The sequence below is a fragment of the Protopterus annectens genome, chromosome 2.part0, assembly GCF_019279795.1.
Source record: "Protopterus annectens isolate FY-2018-M chromosome 2.part0, PAN1.0, whole genome shotgun sequence".
Classification (NCBI taxonomy): Eukaryota; Metazoa; Chordata; order Ceratodontiformes; family Protopteridae; genus Protopterus; species Protopterus annectens.
Window position 1 is genome coordinate 91,138,616 of NC_056728.1, and position 9,404 is coordinate 91,148,019.

The 9,404-nt window shown below is 43.1% G+C and overlaps 1 protein-coding gene across 3 annotated transcripts in view; it reads right to left on the reverse strand.

The window, feature by feature from the left end:
* The window catches only part of RALB (RAS like proto-oncogene B), an 810,790-nt gene that overhangs the window by 787,081 nt on the left and 14,305 nt on the right, over positions 1–9,404 (reverse strand). The gene's annotated exons all lie outside the window — the stretch shown is intronic.

The following is a 9,404-nucleotide window of genomic DNA, read 5'->3' on the forward strand; positions in this document are numbered from 1 at the left end:
TAAGGAATCTCTTCCACCTGCTGAGATTTTCCTGGTATTTGGTTTATGTGAAGCCAAAAGAATATGATGTACAGGGGAGGTAAGGTTACTCTGCCTGCCTATTACCGAAGTGGAGAAACCAAGCTGTCCGCTTGAGACTGGGAAGGCTGGGGTGCATCAACGCTTGTGGATGCGAGATCAGTTCCAGAGTTGGATCCAGAATCCAGGCTGGTGTACTAGGCAAGGCCAAAGGAAGGGAAACCAAATTTGTCATGGCCAGTAAGGGGCAATGAGGATTACCTTGCTTCTCAGATGGAGAACCTTCTTTAGAAAATGGGGAATCAAGGGGAAGGCATACAGAAGTCCCGTGGGCTAATAGTGTACTGAAATGTCCCTCAGGGATTCCCCCTCTGGGGGGGATTAGGGCAAAGTAGCTGCTGCATTTGCTTAGTGGGGAAGCGAAAAGATCACACCAGGACTAACCCCAGCAGCTGAAAATCTTCAGCACCACATCTGGGACCACTCGTGAGACAGTAGGCTACATCTGCTCAGTTTGTCAGCAATCACATTGAAAATTCCGGGAATACGTGTTGCTATCAGAAAGCGGTCAGAAACATCGCACATTGCCAAATTCTCATGGCCTCTCAATATAACAAATAGAACTTGGTTCCCCTTTGTTTGCTGATGTACCAGACTACTGACATGTTGTTGGAATGTATAGCAATAGTCCCTGACAGAAGGGTGGGCTGGAATGCTTGCAACGCTAGAAGCACTGCCCTCAGTTCTAGGACAGCGACATGCAAATTGGCCTTTATGTCTGACCAGGTATCTTGGACAGTCTCTCCTTGGTAAAGCGCCCACACCCTAGCAGGGAAGCGTCCGTGGTCACTGTGGCCCTGGGCAGAGATGGGCAGTAGGGGAGACTCCATAGCTCATCTGGCTTCAACCACCACATTAAGTCCTGTTTGCATCGTTGAGTCATATGTATTTGAAAAGACATAGGATGGTGCAAGGGATATCACTGTGTCAGTAGCAGCAATTGGAGAATTGTCATGTGTAGTCTTGCCTAAGAGTACTATGGTAATAGACACTGCCATAGAGCCCAGGAGTTGAAGAACTGCCTGAGATGAGACTAGGTTTTGACAGATTATCATCCAGATTTGGGATCTTATCCTGTGAATTCTGTGGTCCAGAAGAGAGACTAGGCAAGCACGTGTATTGAATTTTGCTCCTATAAATTCCAAGGTTTGAAAGGGAATCAAGTTGCATTTTCCCCAGTTTGAGATTTCCAGGGATTCTGCTAGTTTGAGTGTATAGTTTAGAGCCATCTCCAGTAGATGCTTGGTGGGGGTGGTGAGAGGCCAATCATCTAAATATGTAAACACCCGGAATCCTTGAAGTCTCAAGTGCGCTGCTACCACTGCCATCCACTTAGTGAACACTCTGAAGGCTGTAGAGTCTGAAGGGCAGTGTGCGGAATTGGAAGCAATTGGCTCCTAGCTGGAAGCCAAGGAATCTTCTGGAGCACTTGTCCATTCTTATGTGGTAATATGCATCCTGAAGGTCTATTGAGCACATCCAATAGTCTTTCTCCAAAAATGGAAGGATAGGCTGAACCATGACCATCTGGAATTTTTCCTGTTTGACAAATCTGTTCAGGATGTTAAGATCCAGAAGTCTCCAGTTCCCTGTCTTTTTTGGCACTAAAAAGGATCCAAATTCTACTCAAGATTCTATCTGGTCTGGTGAGACTGTCTGGACGACGTTTTTTTGAAGCAGCTTTTGTATTTCTTGGGCTGCTGTTTCCCTTTGACTGGGTGGGACGTTGGGAATTTGTCGATGACTTTAGGTAAAGACTGAAAGGGATCCGATAACCTTCGATTATGATCCTCTGCACCCAAGAAGGTGTAGTTAGTGTTTGCCAGGCAGGAAGGTACAGGTAAAAACGTCCCCTGGCTGCTTCCAGAGGAAAGCAATTGAGCCACTCCTCAGGAGGGCTTGAAGGGCTATCCAGAGAAAGAATCTCTGGACCCGTGGTTATGCGGATCCCCTCTGCCCCGGGGAGTAAACTCGCCACGTACGTCACAGAAAGGACTCAGAGATTTCTTGTGTCACATCTTTCCAGTCCTCTGGTTCCTAGAGTAGGGACGTTGGGGGGTGGAAAAACATACACCCATGGCAGACAGGGTCTTGCCATCCTTCTCACACCTGGCCAATGTGTGTCTCACTTTTGGGCCAAAAAGTGAAGCTTCCACTGGAGCGTTAAGAAAGAAGACTTAAAAGGGTCCACAAAGTCACAGAGGCGCATCCAGGCGTGACGTCTCATGACAACATCTAAACCCACCGCTCTAGCCACTCCTTCAGTAGTGTGGGAAATCAAATGCATGAAGAAGTTGGATATGGATTCCAGAGTACAAGCTGTGCGGCAACTTTGTCACACACCTTTTCAGAGACTGCTCCTGCTAAGGTTTCGGAGACAAGGTCTCTCTGAAGCCTAGTGAAATGTGCCAGGTAGTTCAAAGACCTAAAAAAGGTCGATTAAGCCAAGACTCCTTTCCTTAACCTATCTACCAACAGAGACTTCCGGTTTGGGGGATGGAGAGTCTGGCTTTCCTCAGCAAGCACCTTCCTAGTGGCAGCCACCACCACCATAGCATCTACAGAAAGACCATTGGACCAATGTGGATGTTGCTCAGGAGGGGATAAAATCTGGTCTGGTCTCCATGGGATTGGTTCAACAGTATCAGGACTCGTCCATGCACACTGCATGATGAGATGAACCAGTTCATCTGCAGGCGAGGTCATCCAGGAAGTAGAGGGTCGAGCACGAAAAGCCTGCAGGAACATGGACTCCTCGGAGGGATTGGTGGACTTGGGTCACCCCTCTGTTTAAGGATTTCCAGAATGTCTCCAAAGGAGACATCATAAAAGGGGGAGACCATGGAAACCCCTCCCCTTCATTGTAGTCAGTGTCCTCAGTGAGGGACTCCTTAGGGGAGTCCATGTGCTTCCTCTTGCACGTTCTCTTACATGGTACCTCTTCAGCAGGAGTTTCTGATGAGGACTCAGAAGAGGGGCCACCCTGCAGTAGAGTATCCTGAAGCTCTTGTGCTCAATGTCCAGATGCAGTGGTTTATGTCAGCTGCAGCTCAGAGGGAGGACATTTAATAATCCAACGCTGACGGTTTGCCTGCAGAGGCAAGGGTCCTCTCCCATCACCTGGAAGGTGGAATGGGAGCCTGGAACAGAGAAGGTCAACCTCTGAACCGGGGTCACACCCCGCTCCGACAAACTCACTCCCAAGGACGGAGCCCCAAGGGGACTCAGTACAGTCAGAACTCCTGGAACCATGGTAGACGACACTGTAGAAAAAAAAATGGTGCCATATCAGGCACCCCAGAGCCTACAGTCCAGGCCTGATCCCAAAGGATGATCGGGCTCAGAACAAGTCGAAGGGCAAAAGGTCGGCTCTGGAACCACGGTGAAATCTACCACTGGAACCGAAGGAGTGAGAGCTGTTAAAGGAATTGGTGCAGAGTACTTCAATGCCTGCAAGGAGGGCAAAGGAGGAGAATAAGATGAGGAGTCCATGGAGATGATGAGAACGGAGTCTTGGTAGGTGTAGCAATCCCTCTGGCCATCAGCAGCTGGTACACCAGACACACCACATCCAACTCAGAGAGGCTCCTGGTTGATCTGGATATCCCCTGATGGGGGGGTCAGGCCATTCTAAGAAAGGGCTAAACTGTTGCCCCAAGAAAGGGGCCACTGTAGGGGAGTATCCGGTTCATGCAGAGTGGTCTTTCGGCACCAGTCTCGAGACTGGAGACTGGTATGGAAGAAATATCTGGTATTGGAACAGACAGGACAGCACTGTAGGCAAGCTTGGTGCAGTGGATACGGTCCGTGCCATGATCGGTGTCAAAGTTTAAATATTGCACCAAGACAGAGATTTGCAACTTAGGCAAGATAGGTGCCATAGACGTTGTCAGTGCTGTAACAGGTGCAGACAATTTTTGTTGACAGTGCCATAGAAGTCAGTTTTAAATCTGGAGACGACCAAGTGAATTTTGGTAATTTATGCCTTGGTTCCTGTTTTTTTTTCTATCACCCGAGGGTAAAGGAACAGAATGTGGTCTCTTTGTGCTCTTTTCTAGGAGGGGGTGAGCCCTCAGACACAGAAATTGCCTCTGAGAAGGGCGACTTGTTTTGTCTCTCATTAAGGGTTTTGAGAGCTGAACCCCTGACAAATGGTACAAGGAGGTTGAACTGAAAGATGAGGAACCTCCAAACAATATACACAAGATAAATGCAAGTCACACTTTGGCATTTTGCAACTACACTGGTCGAAGTGTTTGAAACCAGACGTTCCTTTTATATTTTCCCCCAACATAGTACACAATAATACAACAAACAGTAAAGCGAGACAGAGGAAAGCTTTCTCTCTCTTTTTTTTTTTTTTTTGGGGAAAAAGGGAGGGGGAAATCCCAACAATGGTATTCAAAAATTTACCTCAAGAGGATAAGGGATAAAGACGTACCACCAATGTTAAGAAATTACCAAGAAGGTAGTTGAAAAGGAAAGTTAAAAAAGAGTGGATAACGATGGAAATAGTATAACGATAAGAAAAATATTCAGAAACATTTTTTTAACATAAAAAACTAAGTACTTAGCCGAGAGCTGGCTTGACACGGCTTTTCGGCTACGCGGCAAACAAGATCCAAGGTAACAGGGAGAAGGCACTATGGGTAACAGCTTAGCTCGAAAGTTTTTTGGCAGGCACGAGTTTGTTATTAGGCTAAACTTGGAAATATGAAGATTAACAACATCAGATAATATATTCTCAACTACAGACACAGCATTTTGAATTCAACTGACTGGAAGAGAACCAACTCAGAAGATAAAAAAAATCCTGACAATTAAAATTGATGTGAAAGGAAACAGGGAAGCTTAGAGATCTAATATGGGCCCTTCAGAGTACCCATAACATTATCAGTAATAACGTACGCTGACAGATTGAGCACGTGGCTGAAAAGAAAGAATGGTGGTTTACGCCTGCAATGGCAACAGAATCTGGTGAGAAGAGTTGGTGTCAAGTGAAGATAATTCTGAAAGGGGGTTGAAGTAAAAGGTGGCACCCAGTAATGAGGATATATGGCTAAACATCGACTTGAGTCAACTCGGAGAAGAAACCACTTTTTTTCTTAATGAAAGTCATCACTGCACATAGACTACAACACAAAAAAAAACCCCACAAAAGTTGTACTTTTTCAGGGTGTCACGTCACACACACACACACACACACACACACACACACACACACACACACACACACACACACACACACACACTCTTGTATCTTCTAATATTCTGAAACGGGTGATATACAAAGTTGTGCAAAGAGCCTTTTAATCAATGGAACAGACAGGAACCAGTGAAACCGGATTACCATTTCCTCAAAATGTGCTCAACAACCACAAGTGGCAAGATATTTGCTTCACAATGCAAAAGGTCCACGGTTCATTTCTGAATCCTAGTCATTGTGGACTTCTACACATTACTCCCAAGTCTATGCGGAGTCAGGGTTTCTGCAACATCTTAAAAACATGCCGGCTGAATGACTAAACTGCCAATATACAAGTTGTACTTAACACTTGCCTCTGTTGCCTGGGTCATGCCTGAAGAGGAACAGTTCACATACCCAGTTAATAAATTAAATAGTACTAATAGATTATGAGCTAGTCAGAAAGATTTTTGCACATCAGTGTCCAAGGGCATAACAGAGTCTTATGTTATACTAAAATAAAAAATAAATCATGTTAAAAATCTTAACGGGGAGGATCTAATTTTCTTTAGCCTTTCAAGGACTAGAGCACATGGATGTGTATACTGGGGTGACATTCCCTTAATACGTACGGATGTGTTTACATTTGCAATGACAGCAGTCAGGAGACAGGAAATGGTCATCAACTGCTCAGTGCGACAGCGGCCACATTTAGTCTTTCCTTCATTCCATTCACCAGCCCAACATCCATCAGGCACAAATGTTTCTTTTAAGGAACTATCAACAAGCATCATTCAGGTTAAATGAATTGTTTAAAGTCACCAAGTATGCACAGAGGCGAAACACAAAATCAAACCCATGACTATGGGATGAGTCATGTTAGCAGTTCACAGGTACAGTGCCAGACGCAGTACTATTTCATTTAAAACTTCAGTATGCAGTCTAAACATACTAGTGACCCCAATCACCATTTCTTACTTAAAGGAACATTTGCAAAATAGCACAAAGACACTGATGGCAACAGAATAAACCTGATGGTTGGCAGCCATACATGGGATGATTATGGTTTTACATATTTCCTGCAGCAGCATCATTACTTAACAATTATTTTAATACTTTGAGAGTCTGTGACTCTCCTAAATGTGGTTTACTTATTTTAACCTCTGAAGAGATTATACTTGTAGAAATGTAGCTAGCTGGCAAATGGTCTCTCCAAATATTTTAGTCCAGCTTTTCTCCTTTGAAATGTTGATTTGCTTATTGATTCACCATCACCAACCGATTCACCATCACCAACCAACTGGAAAGTGAACATCCGATAAAAGAAAAGTAAGGTTACAAGTAACCTAACTGCTGTATGATCCACATTAAGGTTTTCAGTGAAATAGGAGGGCGTTCATAGAAAGAAAAAGGTGGTGTTGCACTTGTAGCTGCTCAAAAGGTGCACCCCTAATCGTGGTTACCCCTGTAAGACATCACCACAAATCACTCTTCCAAACAAATTTGCTAGCAGCTACACACTTCCTCATTTACCAACATTACACAAGGATAACCAGTTTATGGTTCATTTTAATGGTGCCCAGTCTCCAATGTAGCTTGCTTTCCTTCATACTGGAGAAGTATTGCTCAAAATAGGGAGCAGATGGGCAAGCAAGCCTCCCACCAAACAGCTATTTATTTTTATTATTACCAGCAAACCATATAATCAGTGTTGCAACAACAATACGGTTAGCTGGTTAAACTACGGTTTTACACTGCAACACCAATTAAATGGTTTCCTAGTAATGAAAGCAGCTATCTTACTAAAGTCTTCCACGTGGTAGTCCAGTACAAATGGCTATAAGTGTGGGTGGGATCCAGCATGCCAGAGCCAATTTGAGAGTGCATAGGGGCTTTCTCTGAGCCAGCATGAGAGAGAGTTTGGAGTTGCTGACTGCTACGATTTGTGTCACTCTTGCAAGAGGCCAACCATAATACCCTGGATAGGAAAGTGGTTTGTAGAGCCTGACTAAACTTGTTTATTTGCAGAAAGTGCCTTAGTTTTGGAAAGTCTGTATGAAAGCTGAAGAGCCAGCCTGAGTCACTCCTGATAAATTCAGCACATGGCACTGGGATGAAACTGGCAAGAAACATGGTGTCACCAGTTCAGCACTGGCCTTGTCATTATTTTTGTTAGTTCTATCGTGATACAAACAGGGAAACATGGGGAGGGCCTTGGTTAAATACAGTTGCTGCATACACACAAGCAAAAAATGATCTGAATTCTGTAACATTCCAAAACTACACATTTCTGTTAACAGATTGCAGCAGGCGTCAATAAAAAAATGCAACAGATGCCAAAACAAATAAGGTAGACTGATAGAGAGTGTGTTCCCAGAGTAAAAAACATGAAATAATGAACAAAAAGAAGTTAGTAAAATACATGGCCAGAGGATTACCAGCTGTTCTGCTTAAATCTTTATGTACAATTAAGCACACTAAAGTGAAACCAGTGACAAAAAGTGAAATCATGACTGGGTAAATGTTTCAAAACATTCATAAACAATATTGAAAGTTACGCTACCTGATTTTCTAGTATTTTTAAATGGAATGGAAAGGTCTAAGATAGTAGTACTAACATGAAGAAATCTGAATGTTTCAAAAAGACGGCCTTTCAGAGAGAATGGAATTTTGAGGCCAAGGATCATACAGTAAATTGATCTGTGTAAATACCAATTTCTCATTACGACAAAATGGGTAAACTGTGGTCCTCATATAGATTCTAGAAAATGTTTTACTTTTCTTCTGAGATATACCAACATGGGTGGCATGGTGCATGTTTAAGACAGAGAAAGATAAGATCTAATCAAATGTCTCATAATGTTTGGAGTGTCTGACTTGCATGCCTTCAAACCTATCAGGCTTTAAAAGTCAGGTCATTTCCAATTACTTTTAACTAGATAATCCGCTTCGCTTACCATTACAGGTAGTTTGCAAGCCAGGCTTTCACTACTTTACCTTGTACTTACTGAAGCAAACCTTGGGGTTCTCTGTTATTACTACTAAAACAACCCACACTTATTACTACTAAAATAACCCACAGCTAAGTGTGCATAGAAGTGTATAGGACCTTTAAAAACAATACTTTAGCAATAACCCCTGACCAAGTGTGGGTAATGCTGGATTTATCTATGGATTGGCATGGCTTGATCACAAGGGCAAAGCCCGAGTGATTAAACAAAGCCAACCGCAGGCAAATCCAGCATTACCCACAGTCAGTCATGGGTTATTGCTAATTGCACAATCACATTATTTAGGAAATTCTTACCTTTTCTAAAGAATGTGATTGTATAAAATAAAACAGTCTTTTTCCTTTGATCCGCCTGTGAAAAGAGATGTACAAAGCATGTACTGCACAAGCGTTCAAACTCACATGAGCCGATGCACACACAGTCCCATCAATAAAAATGGCTTCCTGAACTCCAGTGGGAACCACTTTACTAACAAAAAAAAAAAAGGGTGATTTCCCTTGACTGGCATTTAATCCAGGTTATAGTCAGAGTAGAGGATAGGGCAGCTGTAACTCCCAGACTTGGATTAGTTTTCTTCAGTTTATGGTGATAAGAACAGGGCAGTAATAACTATTTTCTTTAATAGTTACAGCTGCCCGAGAAAGAAGTTTGTTTTCACAGCTATGTGAAACTTTAATATATTAGCTTCTACTGCCTGGAGAAAAGGTCTTACTCTCCAGTTTGCAGAGAGGGGTGTTGAGATTTACTGAAAAACTTACTCCTGTTGGCAATAGTCAATTTTTAAAAGGCACACTGACTGGTGTGTCGATCACACATTTCTGAGTACTAATTTTATTACTACACAATAAATACTACTATGGCGAATGTGACCACCATTATCATGCTCATTACTAAATGCTGTTCGTAAGTTACTCCCCACTGACGGAAGTCACTAACAAAAAGCAATGCAAAATATAAGCTGCTATTCCCCAATATGCAGGGTTTTCTGATAGCTACACAGATCTTCATACAGCACCTAAAAATGGCTCCATAAACAATACTAGACAGGGACACCACCTTTTCAGATACCACTGTGAAAGTGCAAGACAACAAAGGGAAAAACAAAACCATAAAGTAAAATGCATTTACCT